At 41.6% G+C, this 20,960-nt stretch overlaps 1 protein-coding gene across 1 annotated transcript in view; it reads left to right on the forward strand.

Annotated features, from left to right (window-relative positions):
• Positions 1-20,359, forward strand: part of BCKDHB (branched chain keto acid dehydrogenase E1 subunit beta) — a 150,456-nt gene extending 130,097 nt beyond the window's left edge. The window contains exon 11 of the mRNA XM_051778055.1: positions 18,866-20,359. The gene's annotated coding sequence lies outside the window, so the exon portion shown is untranslated. The remainder of the gene's footprint in view (positions 1-18,865) is intronic.
• The last annotated feature ends 601 nt before the right edge of the window (positions 20,360-20,960 follow it).

Consider the following 20,960-nt stretch of genomic DNA (forward strand, 5'->3'; position numbering starts at 1 on the left):
CCTGGAACACTGAAGCTCAGCATGAGCCAGCAATGTGCACTTGTAGCCCAGAAAGCCAATTGTATTCTGGGGTGCATTAAAAGAAGTGTGGCCAGCAGGTCAAGGGAGGTGATTCTGCCTCTCTACTCTGTTCTGATGAGACCCCACCTGGAGTACTGCATCCAGCTCCGGGAACTCCAACATAAGAAGCACACGGACCTGCTGGATCGAGTCCAAGGAGGACCATGATGATACTCATAGGACTCATAGGACTGTTTCCTGTGGAAACAGTCTGAGAGAGAGAGGATTGTTCAGCCTGGCGGCTCTGTGGGTTACAGCCTTCCAGTACCTAAAGGGAGACTACAAGAAAGATGGAGAGAGACTTCTTATAAGGGCATGTAGTGATAGGACAAGATGGGAATGGCTTCAAACTGAAAGACAGTAGGTTTAGATTAGATATCATGAAGAAATTCTTTACTGTGAAGGTGGTGAAGCACTGGAACAGGTTGCCCCAGTGGATGTCCCATCCCTGGAATTGTTCGAGGCCAGGTTGATTGGTGCCCTGAGCAATCTGGTCTAGTGGAAGGTGTCCTTGTCCATGGTAGGGGAGGTAGAACTAGATGATCTTCAAGGTCCCTTCCAAACTAAGCCATTCTATGATTCAATATTTAATTCCAGTTTGATCTTCAACCAGCAAGAAAAACTTGGCTCTATATAAAGGGATGGTGGCTGCTGATGGGGGTAGATGAGAAGGCCCATCTACCCAATAGGAGGTTGTGTATGAACCAAATGTGGATGCTGACAGAGACTCAAGAAACTGGACTGGAGAGCCTGGGCCAACCATGAGCCATAATGCCTTGGCAGTGGTCTCCTCCCAGTAGCAGTGTTTTCAGAGAGCCCGGGGAAGATTATATCACCTGAAGATGTCAGAAGAAACAGGAAAAACAGAACTGCAACTCTATGTCAACAGAGAATGTGGTATAAAACACCATCCCCAAACCAGCCAGGCTGCTTTAAGGCAACAGTAGAAATTAGACAAAAGTGATGACAATCACCTCTTTTTTTTTTGTATGTGCTAAGGGAAGCCTCAGACAGCAGCACTGGGATGATGTCACCTTTTGGCAGGAGCCACGGATGTGCAGGTGAGCAGATACCTTGCAGTACCTACTTGTGGCACGCAGGTGAAAAGTGCCAAGCAGCATCCAACATGGGAGTAAGATCTGGATAAGTCTTGTATGTTTTTCAGTGGAGGAGAAAAGCAAGTGCAGCTCAACAAGAGGCAGTAAAGGTCAGTAGTGCTGAGGAATTTCATTTCCTTGGTGAGCCCATACTGGTATGGCAACAATGGAAATACCAGAGGAAAGATCAAGGAGAGAAGCTGGTAAAAACCCTTCAAAATGTAAAACATTGAATCAGTGATGTACTGTGCTTTCTGTTGGAAATAAATATGGGTGGCAAGAGTTAAAGTCATTCACTTACTCTCATAATGTTGACAGAGGATAAGAGAGGACAAATGGGGTTAGGGGTCTGGAAATGTCTGAGAGAGCTGGATCACAGCCAGTAAGATGTGGTAGGAAAACTGGTTAGATCAGGAAGATAGTGAAGCGGAAAGCTGGCAAGGTCCTGTGGCCAGCAGGAATCAAGAAAATGTTTGGAAAGATGGGTCAAGGATAACCAAGAACACTGTGTCAACAAAATATTAGTAAAGACCTAAATGAGCTAAAGGACAGCTGGAAAGAAGTAGATGAAAGGACCAATGTCTGTGGTTTTGGAGAAGTCATCTGCTGGGTTTATGAGTCATGGAGACCAAAACCAGATAGAAACAAGAACTGGGCAGACATAGTTAGGCCTGCTGTGTCTGGGAATGAACTACTAATTTATTTTGCATGTACTGTATTGCTGATTCCCTCCATATTTGAATTTAAAATTAGGGCATTTTACACCCAGAAAAATGAGTAACGTTTGTGAGTTTAATTCATACCACTTGAATCACTGCTTCTGTGAATCTGGAGGCCAGCAATTTTAAGTGTATGTGGGAACCTCAAGCTGTTCCCTTGCTTTCATTTCATGTATTTACTATACTTATAGTAAGATACTGAAAGTGGTGACAAACATTACAAAACCAGGTTGCTTTTGCTAGATGCTGCTGCTTTCAGCTCCAGCTACTTTCCTTTCCCATGAAACCACTGACTACTGCATGCTGCCATGCAGAACATAATGTCCCAGGGCAATAGCTGGAGAGGTGACAGCTGTCATGCACTTGTAGACCAGATGTGTGCCCATGGCTGCATCTGTATCTGTAACAGAATGGGATGCAGCAAATTATGGATTGTGTTTTTTACATGTGCTGGGTTTGCTTGGAGCGTGGCTGAGGATAAGCTTTTTCAGTCACATTCCTGAGAGTTTGGGGAAAAATTTCTGAGGGCCTTTTACAGTGTGTTACTGAAGGCCACCATGACACAGTAATTTAAGTATGTGACACTGACTGTTTCTCAGTCAGTAACAGCTTCATAGTTCCTACTGGAATAGGATGCCAGCATGACTGTTGGATCTGGGGTTTTCCATTGCTTCTGATGCTCATTGACTCGGAGGGGCAGGTTTCTGATGTGCTAGTTTTTTCCTCCTGTTTGTGTAGGTAGTGGTATATCTCATGTTGTGATTGAAATGTCTAGTAACAGCAATAACCATGGTAAGCCTGTGGTACACTTGGGAAAACCAGTGGAAGAAGATACAGTGATGGTGAACTACCTGAGTTCAGTTTCTACAGCTTTAGTTGAAAAATTCAGGATTTCCCCCCAGCAGTCAAAACAGAAACTCTTGCCAAAATCTCTTTTACCTGCAGAAAGAGACCAGGTCTGTTTTCTTTTTCTAAATGAAACTTTGATGAAGTCAGTCACAGGATGTTCTTGTTTGCTGCAGTCACAGAAATATAAGGCGTGTGGTTCCTTCACAGATCATTTCAAGCAGTTCAGCTGAACAGAAGTTTGGCTGTTCACTAGAGGAGGTAGTTTCCTTTTCAATTGTCATTCCAAAGCAATGCTAGGAATGTGGTCAAGAAATGCTATGACATAAAACTTGGACTGACTTCAAGATAAGTTCTAAATTTGTTTTCTACATAATCATCTCTGCTTAAACCTAGACCTCTTTTTTCTAAAACGCTGATGGCAGTTTGGAGACCACAATACATCTCTTCATAAGTGCAGTGAGCTTACAGCCCACACCTTTCCAGAGTCTATCCTGTCACTTCCTTGTGCAAATCCCACGAAAGATACCTGTAGCTCACCAGAGAACTCCATTTTGGTTACATTTCCATAATTATGCAAGAGGCATAGGATATGCCTCTCTCCAAACACACTTATTTTTCTCCGTATCAAAGACACTTGTTTCCTTGTTCAGATCAAAGACACTTCTCAGTGTTAGAAGTTTCTTGCAGGACGAACTAAGCCAAATAATTACAGTGCACTTGCTTGATACCTCTATCAAACCATACCTCAGTACATACATTACTTTTTACTTTGTGCTCCTCTGTATTTATGTTCATTTTCTTTTAACCCCAGAAGGACAGTAAAGCTGCTACCAGACACTGCAGTAGCTTTCATACTCTCGTTGTTATACAGCCTTTTTCTTATTTTTTTTTTTTAAACTTCATAAAGTGTTTGTGTACATATTCCAGAAGGATATGACAAGTATTTAAAACTGGACTATGAACTGAATTATACTAGTGATAAAAAAAAAAAACCAAACTAATTGCCCAGCCAGGTGGATGCAGCAGGAATGGGGAGTTCCATGGAACTGTTTCTTATTGCACTTGGGTGTACTCCTTGGAGTAGTTGCTTCTGTACCCTAGACTGTCAGGCCACATGCATTTCAGAAGCATAAGACTATCCTTTGCTATTTACTGCTTAATCAGAAAGCTCTGATAACAAATCATTAAGAAAAAAACCCAAAAGCAAGTGGGACTGACTGTCTTTGCTGTCTACTCTCCTTCAGTAAATCTACCTGAAGTATAAAGACACACTGGCACATGCAAGCTAAAGCCTCAGACCTGGGGGAGTCAGGTTTGAGCCTTTTCACTATTTTGGGCTATTTTTTATTGATAGGCAAGACAGCCAAAAGAGCAGAGGTGGCTTTTTCTTTCCTTCTCATGCCTTTCTATAGCCACTTTTCACAAAAGACCCCTGTGGGTTAAGCCCAAAAGATTAAGTAGGGGTGAAGTTGAATATATTGATCACTGGACTGCTAAACATACATCAAGTAGAGAGGCGTGAGGCAGGTCTGACTCTTGTGCTTCTCAAGCAGTCACAGCAACTGAGCTCAGCTGCAGGGGAGCTGCAGCTGCAGACAAAATGTGAGGTAAAAAGATCTAGTCAAATTTTTTGATGAGACAGATATCTTCCTATTAGAGAAGGGAAGCATGTGTGAAATCACGTGTGAAAATCACAGGGAAAGAAAGTAACTGTTTAGATTAAATGGCAATGTTAATAGTAGGTAAAAAACTGGAGATGATGAAAATTAGGTCAGAAATGAGAAACTGTCCAGTTACTCAAGGAACGGGATCTGGCAGGAGCTTTCTGACAAAAGGGAGGAGTTAGGATGGCTTAAGAAAGACCTTGTTATGTATATGGAAATGTTTATGTGACACTGGGGATGAGCCTCCACATCCCTCAGATATCCTTGAGCCCTTCCAGTACAGTGAAGTGCCTCCTGCTGTGGCATGTATTGCAGTCCTTATGGGACACTGAAGGGCAATTGCTTCTTCCTGTACACCCTGAGCCTCCTCAGGCATTGTAAAAACATCTGGCCTCAGGCTGTGCATGCTGCTGGATTCATGTTACATGTCACAGAATCACAGAATCAATTAGGTTGGAAAAGACCTCTGAGGTCGTCAAGTCCAACCTATGACCTAACACTACCATGTCAACTAAACCACTAAGTGACACCTCCAGTCTTTCCTCAAATACTTTCAGGGATAATGACTCCACTACCACCCTGTGAAGTCCATTCCAATGTCTAATCACCCTTTCTGTGAAGAAATTCTTCCTAATGTCCAACCTAAACCTCCCCTGGCACAGCATTTCACTATGCTGGGCAACACAATGCCTGAGTCCTCTCGTGTCTCTATCCTCTGGTCTCTGTAGTGCCATTCCCAGCTTGCTGTAAAACAGAGCTGTTACAGCCAGGCTGCTTAGCAGAGATGCTGGGAAGATTAATATATGAAAGATGGTAAGGTGCTCGGATGCTGTAGTCATGAAGGTCATGTGAGTACATAAGGTAAGCAAGCTGGAATTTCAGAAACATGGAAGAAACTGCTGAAAGCCAATAATACCTTTATTCCTGTTTCCATGTGGAACTTCTGGAAACCATTTGCTCTGATGGCAAAGAAAACGCATTTGTTTGCAACTGCTCCTCTGAAATTTCAGTGGGAGGAAGAGACCATGTGGCCTGTGACTGGCATGAGCAGTTCTACGTTTCTATAATCCCCTGCTGTATACTCCAGACCCTCGCTTTGTCCTTCATCATCCAACCACTGCTGCTCAGATTTTCATTCATTCATGTTCTTACAGAACTACTTGCAGCACATGCTACTTAGAAAGCTGGTGCCTGTTAAAAAAGCACTAGTTTCTGTCCTCTGACTCTTATGAGAGTGTTTTAAAGCCTCTTGCCATTGTCAATGGAAGCAACTGAAGCTAAAATTATGATTCTCCAGATGTTTCCTCCCTCTGGCTAGTGGTCAGTTCCACAGTAATCAGTTGGTCTAAGTTTATCTGTACAAATGTATACTTTCCTGTAAACAGGAAGGAAAAGTGACATGATGTTTGTGTAGTTTGGATATCCTTTGCAGGACTTCTGAGGACTACTAATGAATCATGGACAGGCAGGAGTGGGATGACAATTACTTCAACCTGCTGATGGTCTTCAGGATGTCACATGTTCTGTCAAACACCTATGCAGGGATTGTGCTGATCACAACTCATATTCAGTGGTGGTTAGGATATATCTGGAAAGGAAAGCAAAGGATCAAAGTTGAATCATTCCTTAATGAAAAACAGAACAAACTACCTGAGATGGGTTTTCAGTCAGTTGAAATGAACAGCACTGTGCTGCAGCTCTCCTGTCTCTGGGGTGTGAGATGAACAAGCCTGGAAAGAATACCTCTTCCCCTTGGAAGAGCACCCACCCTCTTGGGCTTTCTGCTTAAGTTTTCCTCTGAGAACTAGTTAATGATTTTCACTTCACTTCTGATAGAAGAAAGATAGCCAACTTGTGTGGCTTCGATTCCTGTCTCATTTATCTCTGCGTGTGTTGCATCTATGGCTTTACTGAGGTTATTTCTCGAAGAATAGGTTTCTGCAGTGCTCTAAATGTTACCCAGGCACAGCTCTGAGGAATTAATAGGCTTTGAGGATCTGGTCAATATAACAACAACAACAAAAAGACCAATTTCCTCCCACTCAGCAGCCTAATCAGTTTTATCACAGCTCATGCATTATCAGCACTTGCTCTTTGATCAAGACACATTTGAACTTGGGGTTTGCTGCTGTAGTTTGTCTGCTTAATTCAATTACTTATTTGATCACTTCTGAGAGAAATACCTATAGATTAAATTTCCATTTAATTTGTATTGGACATGAGCAAAAAACTTATCTTTCCCTCATTTCCTGGAATTGCAGCAGCAACATGAAGTGCATATTTATTTGCACAGACATCAACTAAATGTCATTACTCCCTGTTGATGACTTTCAAATGCAAGAACAAGTTGCCCTCTTGTCCCATGGACACCAGCTGTCAGCTGGGAAATACAAGAACCCTTCTCACTCCCTCTGCAATGACACACACCTCTCCCAAAGCCTTAACTTGGACCTCACAACTCTGCTGCGCTATTTTGTTGCAGTTGTGTCAGATATAACACAGACACAGTCTGGACTGACAGAGACCAGTGGACAGATTTTATTCTTGACAGAGCAAGCCAGCAAAATAATGGGTCCTCTGAAGGAGCTGCAGGCTCATATTTCAGTCAAACTCCATAAAATGAGTAGTTTATGAATATCCAGAAAACAAGTCACATATTCATGCAACAAATAGGCTGTAGAAGATGCAAGCTCCTCTCAGGCATCTCGAGCTTTTTTTTCCCAGTGCATTTGACAGCAGACAATCTTCTTGCTTCATTTTGAGGATACTTTAGACTAATATTTGGAGGAGAGAGCTAATAGGTTGTACTTGATTCCCTTCATCAGCTTCTGGGACACTCTGAACTGGGTTGCAAGAAAAACAAAGATTTTTTTTTTTTAAGTCCAAATGTCAATAGTGCCTCATTAACTATTTTTAGTTAGTTGTGAGACCCAAGACTAATGGTATTACGTATCTCATTGTCTTTGTTATTGTGTCATTGGTGGGAATGATTTTTATAACCAATAAGGACATTATTGTACACACACCATCAATATGGTGAAGAAATGCTTAAAGAATTTGTAAAAATGACAGAAGATATAAAAAACAAGTTTAAAGAGCTAGTTCTTCAATGACTATCCTCAATTGCATTTCTGGATGCCATCTTGCTTTTCATAAGCTGTATGAAAACAAACAAGGCTAACAAGAGCACTGATTTTAGCTATAAGAAGCATTAATATCAATTTTTGATGTACAGTTGAATGAAACTGTACACAGCTTTGTAGAGCAGCTGTGTTGTGTTCAACAGAAAGCAACTGTTAATTAAGTCTCATTTAACCTCAGTCTGACATGACAATCCAGAGGGCCCTTATCATGAAACCAGCCCAGTTGAAGAGCTGTGAGTGCGCTCGCAACTCATCTCTCTCCCCAGAATTTCTGGTGCTTAGCTAAACTCTCCCCACAGTTGTAAGGGTCTACTGCTCTGCCCCCTTCTCTGGCCCTGAAATAACACCTGAGAAGCTAGTCTGTGTGGACATGTTAAAAATCCCATGTAGAAGGCTTTTTTTTTGTAGGTTTTTTTATTCTTCTGAGAGGATTTGCAAACCTCATTTTAACTTGACCTCAGGTAAACTCCAGATCTGTAGGCAGGATTTGGCATGGTTGAACATAATACTTTTCTTCTACTTTCAGCCCTCACCATTTCTATGGTAAATTGCTTGTCTATCTATTTTAGTTCATGTTTAATATAGAATATACTGTAATATAGAATATACTGTAAAATAGTCCTTAAGTGAGTCATGAGGCCCAAATAGCTCTACTGACAAAACAGGAGTAGTTCCCAGACCTTAACTTCTCTATATCCACCCACACTTCTTGTGCACCACCAGTGCCTACCAATCCCTCAGAGAAGTGGAGCTACTGAAAAGTCCTATTCTGTGAGGTGTGTTGAGGTCATAACCATGACCTCAGCATGTTTCATATGACCCTTATACATATGACCCTTATGATTTAAGGGGTATTACACATTACTAAATTCTTTTGTAGATGGAAGGAGTTTATGATCCACTCCTGTCCTCTGAAGAACTGGAGTCACAAGTGTACATTGCTGGGTCATGTCCAGCTTTAATCCACCAGTACCCAAAGTCCTTCTCAGCAGCGCTGCTCTCAATTCCTTCATCCCTCAGCCTGTATTGATACGGGAGGTTGCCCTGACCAAGGTGCAGCACCTTGCACTTGACCTTGTTGAACCGCATGACATTCACATGGACCCACTTTTCGAGCTTGTCCAGGTCTCACTGGATGGCATCCCATCCTTCTGGTGTGTCAATCGCACCACTCAGCTCGGTGTCCCTTCGTCTATGTCATTAATGAAGATATTAAATAACACTGCTCCCAGTATGGACACCTAAGGGATACCACTTGTCACTGATGTCCATCTGGAGTGGGAAAAGATGTTGCCAGTGAACACTGAGACAAAACAGTTGATGACTATATCAGCCTTCTCCTCATCCACAGCTGCCGGTTTGGCAGCCTTTTTTATCAGGGGCAGTATGTTTCTCTGACCTTCCATTTCTGGTTAACACATAGAACTACTTAACTATACAAACCATTCTTGCTGTTCTTTGTGTCCCTTGCCAGGTTCAGCTCTAACTGCCCTTTGATCTTTCTCACCCCATCACTATACAACCATGAAACTTCCTTATACTCTTCCCAGGACACCTGTCCCTGCTTCCACTGCTTGTGCATTTCCTTCTCAACTGAGCCATGACAATCTCTTGCCTTCCTTGCCCAATTTCTTACAGCTGGGGATCGAGAACTCTTCTGCTCCGTGAAAAGCATTCTTGAAGATCTGCCAGCTCTGTTCTGGTCCCTTATTGGCAAGGACAGTTTCCCGGGGGATCCTATTGACTAATGCCTTGCAGAGCTGCAGTTTTGCTTTCCTAAAATTCAGGGTCCTGACTTTACTCTTCGCCTGACTCATATTTCTCATGACTGCAAACTCCACCAGTGCATGATCACTGCAGCCCAGGCTGCCTCCAATCTTAATATCTCTGATTAGTTCACTCATGTTGGTGACAAACAGTATTACATCCCATCTTGTAGGGCTGTCTATTACCCAGCTCAAGAAGTTATCCTCCATACATTCCAGGATTCTCCTGGATTGCTTAAAGTTCACTGTGCTACTTGTCTAGTAGATGCTGGGGTGGTTGAAGTTCCCCAGCAGGATGGGAGCCTAGTTTCTTGCAGGTTTATCTAAAAGCAAGGCATGTATTTTTACAAATAATTCAAATCTACAGTTTATAATTCAAATCTACAGTTTACAATTAACTCCATAGAAACAGGTGTGTAACTAGTATTGTCTAAAAATATAGTTTAGACATTATTCTTATTTAAAAAAATTGGAAAACATATAGCTAAATGAAGAGTTGTAAAATATTATTTATTCTGAAAGCAATTTTTCCTGACATTTATACATGTTCCTGCAATTTATTATTGACTTGTGGCAATTTAGAAGATTGTACTCACATGGTAATAAAAGATACTTTATCTTCCATTGACAGATATCATCACAAAATAATACTGACACAGTTATGATTTTCAGCTCCAGGTTCAAGTTGTTGAAGAAATATCAAGTATATGTTTTAAACATGATCAGTATCCTGTTTTTCTTTCCTTTTCCTAAGCTGTCCACTATCCATTAGACTTCATGATGATTTTATATAAATTATATTAAAGGTTGTAATGGCATTGTAAGCATTGTAACTTAGAGGATTTCACAAAAAGAGTTGTGATATTCTTTGTTCTGTGTGTTTAAAAGATAAAGTTACAGTTACTGTGGGCAGCAAGAGAGATCTACCACTTCTGCATCAACAGGAAATCAAGAGCAGCAGAATCTGGGTGCTTGATGGTTTAAGGAAGTTTGCTGTGATTTCAGTATGTGCTGGACAGAGCAGCTCCAATGATGTCTTAGTACTCTCATTGCCATCAGAGAAATAGGCCATCTTAGTAATTTGGTCACTGATTTTTTTAATCCAACCCCTAGTGTACATATCTAATAAAAGGTAGTTTTGCAGTGGGAGATTTTTCTCTGGTTTAAATGCTGCCAGAATGATGGAAATGGAGTATGTTTTGACGCCTGTCCCCATTTCCTGTCCTTCATTCCCTGTCCTTCATTCCCTGTCCTTCATTCCCTGTCTCCTGTTCCAGGTCCCAAAGGAGGAGTAAGGATTTGGAGCCTGCCTGTCAGTGGGAGGGATGTTGCAAGTGTCAGCTCCAGAGCTGCCTTTCTGGGAAGTGTTTAGCCCAGACAAATTCATCACACATTTACATATCTGGTCTTCATGAGTTAGGAACTTTCTGAAATTGGTGGACTATTTATTGCGTTAAGTTTTGAAAAGGGGTTGTGTGGGCAATTAACTTTTGTTTCATTTCTTTTTTTGTAAATGAAAGAATCTTGTAGGCGTCAGTAGATATTTTGTGAAGATGGTATTATTTTGAGCACCAAGAGTTAAATTAAAACATCTGTCTGGGCAGGTGTTCTGAGGGGCTACTGCAAGTCTAAGTATTTTTCAGGATGAAAAAAATGATAGAGGACATGGCAAAGTAATGTATGTATGTGTCACTGTGATTACCGTGGAAGCATTGTCACCCTGGGCTGAATGCCTGGCCCCAGGGGAAACAGTCAGTGTTTTCATGATAACTGTGAGGATGTCAGTTCAGGATTGAGATATGTGTTTGTACAGTGTCACAAATGGAATCAGACTCTCTGCTGAGTCTGTCATAGCCAAATTCAGTCCATTTTTTCCCCTTCTCTAAACAAGAAAAGAATACCTGAAGTAAGTGTGTTATAAAATCAGCACTGGTAACATTGTGTTGAAAAGTAAAATATCCCATTATTTCCTACTAAAGAATGATGACTGTAGTGTTGCAAAATGGAAATGTCATAACCATGCTGGTGTATTTACTAGAATACAATAAGGGAAGTTGTGTGATTGACTGGTGTCATGAACTAGATAAATATCCTTTATAGGCATCAGAACATGGCCTTGTTTGCTGTTTTTAGCTAAAGCAGAACTATTGGCTATGTAGGAAGGTCTTTATGGAGCCAAATGCCAGAGGTAATGGCTATTTACCTGGTTGTCACTTTTTTAGCGACACACACTCAGCTGCTGTAGCACTTTCTGTATGTTCCTCTTGCTCTTAAATATGTTATTCTTGGTGGTATTTGCATGTACAATCTGGGAAACAGCAGGCTTCTAAACTTTGATTACATTTATGGACATTTTACCACTGTCAGTGTGATACTCCAGAAATGTTCTTTCTTTCCCCTGATGATTTCATTGTGCTTATACTTCTTGCCAGCACTTCTAATTTTAATTATGTCTTCAACTATAGGAGCGTTTCATATGTTTGCTTGAAAATCTACGCAAAGACACCATTACTGCTTAGTTAGATGTATAACAACCAAACATCACTATAAAACTAAGCTTTAATTCTAGGTCTAATGAGCCTGAATTCTAATGAACTGGGTTTGGATGTATAAAAGTATATTTATAAACACAGTTTATCTGAAGAAACGTTGAGTGCATCCCTGTCCCTGGAGCTGCCGTGGGCTGCACTTTGAGGTGGTGGGGAGGGATGAGTTTGAAGCCAAGCTGAGACAAAGGGCTTGTACAGCATTTGCCCAGTGCCAAAGGATGCAGATACCGCTGTCCAACATCCCTGCCTGTGGCTCCAAGGTGGAGCCAGTCTCACGGGGCGCAGCCCAGAGCTGCTATTGCTCCTCAGAGCAGAGCTGCCCAACGGTATAATGGGAAACGGGAGGTTCAGCAAAACATGAGGGGATGGCTGTCAGCAGAGCTCTCTCTCAAGACATTTATTTCTGAAGGGTGTCCATAACTCCCCATCTCTCTTCTTTGAATCCCTGCAATACTTTCAATTGCAGCCTGGAGTATTTTGAATCTGTAGTTAGGGGAAAAAAGTTTTAATTAGAAAATTCTGAGAATGTACTCTTTTTAGTGTTAATGTTTGGATGTGAGTAGTTGTGTAATCCTTCATGGGAAAATTAGACATTTGTTTTCTCACAGTTTTATTGGAAGAGAAACCCCAGACACAGAAGGGGTAGACTTAGCAATAGCTCCTCTTTAGTACGTCTCTGTCCAGAAGCAATCTGTGTTACCTGGTGAAGCATTCATGCCTTCAGCAAAAGCTACCTTTCCTAAAATTGTGTGGGGATTGCAACACTATTCATGTGTGTTCATGGAGCTCTAGTGGAGGGGCAGTGGCCATCAGCACAGGTAGCAGCAGGAGACAACAAAAGAGGCATTTAGGTATCTGTGGAATACGTACAAATGGCTGTAGTGCTCTGATTAAATTTAACTTCCCAATTGCGCTGTGATCAACAACCCCACTCTGTACAGCAACTGTTAAACTAGGAAATAAATTCCTGTTTCGAAGTGGAAAGCAAATCAAAAAAGTGTTGTCTCACACACCCAGTCCCATCAGAGCTCCAGTGAGATGCTAATGGATGGCAGAGCAAATGTGTTGCTACTGGACTGTGAAGAAAGTTTTATGGTATCAGGGTCCAGGAGCCAGAGTACCTGGGTGGAGGTGCTTGGGGGCAGGTGCCTCCTCCTGGCTTTGTGCAGTCCCACTAGCCATGCTCAGTGTGCAGTGCAAGCTATCATTTTCAGGCACAGCAAAAGCAGCAAACGGGCAAAGGGAAAACCCCCAAAGCACTAAAAGTGTCTGCTCTACACTGTCCTAAGCGTCTGTGTAAGCTACAGAGTGACTCAGATGCACAGGTGTAGGATGTTTACAGTAAGCTGATTCACCCTCCAAGCTTCATCTCTAGCGGGATTTCAGTCACTTCACAAGAAGACGTTTTAAATATAGGTGTCTTGACCTTGAATTGCATCCTAGCCTAAATAATCCCTGTAGGAGAAATATTGGCTTCTTGTAAGTGAGATTTTCTTCCCAGTCTCTTTAAAATGCTTTGAGCTCACTTAGGGGTGAAATCAAATAACAATTTAATAAAGCCCAAAAGGAATCAAAAATTGTTGTAAACAATTACTTCTTATGACTGCCTATAACCAAATAATTTAGCCTTTCTGAGCAGAGCAGTTCCTTTCAAACTTTCCAGTGTGGCTGTCCAAGGCTCACTTTGCAAGAAGAGAGAAGAGTTTTGAAAAAATACAATGAAAAAATGAAAAAAAAAATGAAAATACAATGAAAAAATACAAGCTGCTGTATAACATCAGATTAGACAAAGGGAATGGTGGTTTTCAGGCTATAAGGAGAAAACAAAATACTGGATTTCTGGAAGCACTGGGCTTCTGCACTGATTTTGACTGGAACTTCATGACTGGAGAGTTTGCATCTCTCCAGGGCTGTTGTTTCTATGCCATGTGAATTCTGATGGAGGGTGGGCAACAGTCATGCTTTTGCATAGCCTGCTGGCAGATTACTGGAAGTATAACCAATGCTGTGGTGCAGAGTGAGGTAAGTAATGTCATACCATCCCTTCTGTCAGAGCAATAGGTTCTTTATCAGTCATGTGGAATTGGGAAAGTTCTGGCTTCTGTTAGATAAACATAAGGTATCCATTGAAATTGCAGAGAAATAGGAGGAAGGGTGAGGAACATTGAGGTTACAGTGATAAGTTCCTGCAGTTACTTGGTTTAGGCAGGTGTAGGGAGGGCCACTGTCTCTCTCTTCCTGACAATAGTGACTGCTGCTGTGATTAACCCCCTCAATGGAGACCTTCTCCACTGCTCAAGCCCAATAGCCTACCTCCCCACGCACCTTGTACCACCTTCAGAAACTTCTACACCCATCTGGCACTGTAGCTTTGTGCCATGCAGGTATCTATTTCACCCACATCGCCTGAGTAGTGGAGCTGATGTAAATATCTAGTTCTGGTCAGCACTGCACAACACTCACCTTTAACTTGATTTTTGTGAGATGTTGTCAGAAACTGAAATGTTTAATGTCTTAAACATGGTAAGATTACCAAAAGACTTTTGTCCACTGTAGCAAACTGAAAAGAAACATCTGCTCACTCAGCAAAGCCTACCCCTCCCTAAATATACCTGCTTCAAAAGGACCTTTAGATGATATAAGTAGGTGCTATTGTCTAGCTATTCCAGGTGCCAAAGGGATATCTGAAGCTACAAACTGGATTGCCAGATAAGGGAAGGGGCAAGTTCTGTGAAATGGGATAATCCTTCTTATCATGCCAGTGTCCTCCCTTGCATGATGGCTCTGCTATGAAGACTTCTCTGGGGAGAATGAAGACCCATGATATCATCTATTGTAGAACTCCTTGCCCTAGGGGAGGTACTAGGCTTCCCACCTGAACTTGAAGACTCATGAAGTCTTGAAGTTTGGGGGGGCTTCTCCCCCCCACAAAAGATCAAGACCATCACTTCAACCAACAGACATGGAAGCTGCAACTACCAAGTTTAATTGCTGCATCCAGCAGGTGGTGACTACATATATCCTAGGACCTTTATCCTTTCCCTCTCTTTCTCTCCCTTATACATGTTCTTAAGTGTTGTTTTTATGCTTTAGTATTGCTACATTGCTATAGATGCTTTAATATCGCTATGACTTAATATTGCTGCATTGCACCCAAAATAGCAACATACCTGTTTATGTTTGAAACAAAATTGTCCTAAAATAAACCCTACCTGTATATGTTTGCAAGCACCAATTATTCAGCGTTGTTTTGCTCTAATCCACCTCATGGGACTCACTAACAAGAACCTGGGCTACCCTCCCCTTCAGGGGTAGATCATAACAGATCTTCACTATAACTGTCTGATTTAAGTATACAACCCAAATTACTTTTTCTTCACTAAACCTTGTCTTATAACTCTTTTTTTTTTTCTGTCAGGAAGAATCTTCATCCCTATGAATAGTGAAACTTTGGGGCTGTATGTTAGCTCTGCTTATGGCTAGTGAAGCACAGCTCTCCCAGGGCAGCTGAATGTGACTGCACACGTCCCTGGCTGCTGGGGACCTCATCAGGCTGGCTCAGGGCCACTGCTCAGTGTGGTGGCAGCTGGAGGCAACAGTGGCATTTATTGTGGCATCATTCCAATTATCTGCCCAGTAAAGCCCAGGCTAAGGCACCCTTCTGGATAGAACCTCACTGTGGTGGTCCTTCCCCTCACCATTACTTCTTTTGTGTGCCCAGTGCAATGGCTCCTCTTCACTGCCTGACCTCACATCCCTCACAGCAGGACAAAACCCAGACAAAAATATCACCTTGTTCGTACATAATAAAAAAGTCATTTTCACCCCAAACCAGGACTAGTTTTGCTCTGAAGCTGGCTTGCTCTCAATGGAAAATAGGCCTGATACTGCTTTAACAAAATGTGCAGAAGTGAACCCACTTGTTTATACTGAGCTAGGAAAATCCCTTCACTTTGCTGTAGTTACAAATGTTTTTCACACTACTGTTCAGGACTTCTGCTTTTTATGTCTGGCCCAAAAGACAGATCTCTCCAGTCATTGAGTACTTGTTAACCCCATTTATGGGAAATGGTTGTGCACTGAGTCAGAGGGAATAATGACACTTACTGAATCACCAACACCAGCATCCCATGGGTTTTCCTTGGAGGCCTCTCAGCTAAATATTAGCTAGGAAAACACAGGGCCATAGGTACTGCTGAACCAACTGCAGCCAGTGGCTCACCTACCATCCTTCTGTCCACACAGACATGCTTATAATCGATGGAGCCCAGGCTCCGCCTTGGCGCAAAGTCAGGCACCACAGGTTTCAATCCAAACCTAGAGTCTCACTGCACATTAATTCTTTCCAAGCAGTGGATAATGTTCTATCCCCAGCAGCAGCCGGTCTGTTGCTCTCTGACAGCAAATTAGAATGCTTTCAGGCAGTGTCTGCTGCCTCTCCCCCACCACAGCACTGGCTCTGGCAGGCGATGGCAGCAGCAGATAGAGCTTCCCTTCCCCTCGTGTCCCAGGCTTTTCCCTTTGGATGTGATGCTAGCCAAAGCTGTCCTTCTAGCACAGGCTTTGTTATGGCACCCCACCATTCCTCTCCCACTCCATCCTTGCTCCCCTCTTCTGAGAAGGTAAGTTATGGCATCCCAGAGCCAGGGAAGAGGAGGAGGGCAGCTCGGGAGAGCAACGTGCTGCAGGTAAAGCTTCTGAGACCTCAGAGGACACGACTGGTTGCATTGGAGGAGTCATTCGTGCACTGAATAGGTTTCACACCTGACTGATCTGAGCAAGTCATGATCAAGAGAGGATCATGGCATGTCTCTGAGTCCTTTACATGCTCACTTCTTTCTGGACTGCAAGGAATCAGGGTGCTCCAACTGGCTCAGAGTTCAACCTCTGACTCAGGTCTGAAGTAAGAGACATTTCCATGTGCAAACAAGCCCTTTCCACCATCAGAATGGGTGAAGCTGCCTAGGTAGGCTGGGTAGCTGCAGAAGTGGGTGCCAAAATAGATATTTATCAATAATTGTGACCAGAAGATACTGTTTTGCTTAATCTGAGACCACAAAGCAGTATTATGTTGATGCTCTACAGAACATTTTTATCCTGAATTTTTAAAGTGAAAAGGTTCTTTAAAAAAAATCCTCTTTGCTATTAACTTATGTGTCTAGAAGTTTGTTATTTTCTGCTGTGTAATAAAATGGACCGTCATTGTTATTCTGTTGCACAGATACCTTTTTAAATTTTCCAAGAATGCTGAAAAGATTTGATGCAGAATATATTTTGAGCAGTTTGGATACATCCATTACATGGGAGATGAATTCTATAGTCTCTTATGTAGACTTAGTTTCATTTGAATGTCTTCTATACATTTAAAACACATTCAGGTGAAACAGAGAAGCAAAGACAGTACTCTTTCTCTGCATGGGTATGTGAAAGCAAAAGAGAAATGGAGAAAAGCCTTCATGACCACACTTAGCAGGTGTGAAAACTGCTCAGATCTTTGCCCAGATCTCAGTTGTCTCCCAAATTAGTTCAAAATATCACCAAGTACATAAGTCAGGAGTGCAGAAAGAGACTGCAAGACTGAAGGGTGTCATACCCTTATCAGCCAGCAATGAATCAATTCAGTAGCATCTGCAAATCTCAGCAGGAGATATCAATGTATGGTCAATAAAAGCTTGATCCAAGCCATGGTCCCTGATGCAGTTGATCTTCCCCTTGTATCGTGAAAGAGTCCTTGAACCTGGCTCCAGTTATGTCACCCAATTTCTGGTAAGGTCAGACATTACACCCTGCCAAATGAGTTTATCCTGATAGAGCAGTTTCATGTGCAGAAATTATGGTCTTTCTTTGCTTTACAAGCCACTGCATAGTACTGGCAACACAAAATAAATTTCCAGTGCAGCTCAAACCCGGACACACTTCAGTGGTGTGTGAGGCTCCTTAGTACTCTCTCTTAGAAGGTCCTGTTCATAGGTGCAAATAAATTTGTTAAATTTTAACCATTTTGTCTGATATTTTACATGCTGGTAATTGGACTCAAACTTTTTTTTTTCCTGTTTTTCTGGAAAGTTGATGGAAGAACTGGAAATGTCAACATTTTGACATGATTCCTGAACAATCACTTCTGGAGAGATGATAGAAGAAAATATACTGATTTACCAGAAGGGTGGGGGGGCAAAATCTCATGCCCTTTCCCCTGCTTGAATGCCATACCTTTGGGATGGCAGCAGTGGTACTGGCTAAGTGAGAGAGAGTAGAGGAGAGCAAGAGAGAGACAGAGGCTGGGAGGAGGGCTGAGTTCCAGCTCTGGGCTGCCATAAGGGCCAAGGTCTAAGCACCTTGGTAAACCCTGGTCTCGTGGACCCTGTGAGGCTGGAGAACACAAACTCGTATTTTTCTAGGAGGGCCAGGTCCAGTTGTACTGCAGAACTCTGTGCTGTCTGAATTTTACAGCTGTTTTCCCTTATCCCAGGTTTGAATAGCATATTCATAGATGCTAAACTCTCTCAAGCCAACAGCAGTGTTTTCATTGATTTAACATAACCAAGGTTTCAAACCAGTCCCAAAAATTAAACAAGAGATGATATTTTGTCAGTTCAACAGTGACTAAACCATACCATTGAGAATATTCCTCTCCCACTCTCTCTCAGGACTGAAGGATTCAGCATATATTGTGCAAAGTTTAATTCAGACAAAATTTATTAAAAAATCTGTTGTGTTGGCTGTTGCTGTACAATGATAACAAGCCTTGGGTATGTAAGCCAGGGTGAGAGAGGGTTTGTCCTTGGCTTCTGAAATCTAATGTGCCTGTGGTCATAATACTTGCAAACATTTGTTGCAGGTGGTCAAGCAATAACTGTTTCATAGGGCAAACTTCAGAAGTGCTGAGAAGCAAAGTAGCAGTTTCAGGTCTTCTTGGGAAGGTTAAGGAAGGGCTGTTCACCAAAAAGCCTTTGTTGTGTTGTCATGTTCTCTATTTGTTGAATTTTTGGTATTGTTTTTCTATTTTATGTTTCTCCAGAGTACCAAGGTCTGGCTACCAGGCAGGATTCATGAACCCTCTGAGAATGTGCAGCAAATCCTGACTGCCTGATTGATGCATCTCTGTCTTTTCATCACACAAAGCTGTCAGGCCATCTTATCTCCTGTCTCTTTCGCCTTCTGACCATCTCTTCAGCACTTTGGCAGGGTTCTTGATGTTATTTTCCATCTCTTTTGTAGGTAAACGTATAACACAACTTCTATTGTGAACTGATCTTTTTTTGTGGTCAGTTTTTTTCCCTTTGTAGAGGTCTTTGCTATCAGTGGCTCCAAGCTCTTTCCCACTTTCTGCACGCATTTTACGTGTAATTTCTTGAAGAAGGAAATAACTTAATTGAAGTTTCCAGATTTAATAAAGATATTTGAATGATTTGTGATAACTTGGGTATACAGGAGGTTATACTAAAATCTCATTTGAAGATATATTTCAATGAAAGTGTCCATCCACATAAAAAGGACACTCAGGTCAGCAGAGAAGGGCTGCCTAAGAAGGTAAAACCAGATAGACTATGGTCTGACTCTTTTTTCAGGCTGGAGACCCTGCTGGAGACAGGGTACTGCACCATGAAGTCCCTTGGTTTGACCCAGTGTGCCCAAGTTCACTGTGCTTTAGCATATTGTAGAAGGGACTTTAGTGTAAAGAAACATTTTTATTTATTTAACTTCAGCCTACTCCTTTCTCCTCTCAGCTGATGGCCCTCAGTTCACATATTGGAAAAGATGGTGAAAAATTTATCAAGAGTGGAAAAAATAATCAGCAAATATTTTTGTTTAAACATAAAAGAGTTAAAATTCTGCTCTACTAAATTTTTGATAACAATGTCAATTTCAGCAACATTCCTAGAAGCATGAACACACCTTAAGAATGCTCTGTTTTCAACAAGTCATTGAGATCACTTCTACTACAGGCACACATTTTGGTTATTTGCCTGTTGAACCTCAATGTGCCTGTGGACTGGGGATCTGCAGACAGCAAATCCCCTTGGCTGTTGTTTGATCCTTTCCCTTTGCTGTGTCACATCTACTGAAATGCACTGTGTGCAAAGGGGATATAAGAAATGGTAATTTATTTTATAAAATGATCATGAGCATATATGGGCTGCATTATTTTATTCAATTTAAATTGGCATTTTTGATTTTATTGCTTACATATAATGGAAATGACACTGTTCTACGGGTCTGCCTATGTTTCTTTCTCTATACAACCTGCTCACTCTGGGGAGGAGATTTGGGAACTGTGACTAAAGGTTAAGCAGGTAATTTTTGCATTATGTAACTACTCTAGAATAGTGCTTCTCTTATTTATTCAAAAGTAAGTCTGCACTTCTTTTCTGTCACTGATAAATATTAATAGCTACTATTTGGCTAAATAAATAATTACAACAACCAATTTCACTTTGAAAACAATCTACAACTGTAGTGAATAACCTCTCATCAGCTAATAAATACTGGTCAGCTGTGTTTGCCAGTGTCTTAAGAAATACAAGAAATAAAAAAATTCATATTTAATGCAGTGCACTTCTATTATTCTGGTTTATTTATTAACTTCCTATGCAATGTTTCTGTCAGTTGGTGAGAGGAATGCTTATTCTTCTACATTGCCATTTGGACTAAGGTCTGTCATCCAGAGGAGCTGGTTTCAGGAAATTTATGTGAGTGGGGCAGGGAAAAACAGGTTCCTGCATGCTGCAACAGTGAAATAGAGGAAGAGACATAACTTCATCTCTGGTCTATTACTGATCTTTCAAGGGCTTTCTCTGAACTGCATCAATCCACACAGCTTAAGAGGCAGCATGTGTCCATGGGATCATGGGTGCATTACCCTGGTGTATATGACAGTATGGGAATTAGGTGCACGTCAACTGCGCTCTATCTCTGCATATTTTGCTCTGCTTTCAGTATAAAATAACTGACTCATCTTTACTGGGAAAAAAACTGGGGACCAGTTTCTGTGAAGTATTTTGCCATACATTCCCTTCATCCTCTTATCAGTAATATTCCATCTGTCCTGGATGAGTTGAAAATGCCACAGAATCTTGAAAAATTAGAGTATATTTTTAATAAAAAACTGAAAT

This window comes from Manacus candei, unplaced genomic scaffold, assembly GCF_025592945.1.
Source record: "Manacus candei isolate 608988 ecotype Guabito, Panama unplaced genomic scaffold, ASM2559294v1 h1tg000011l, whole genome shotgun sequence".
Lineage (NCBI taxonomy): Eukaryota > Metazoa > Chordata > Aves > Passeriformes > Pipridae > Manacus > Manacus candei.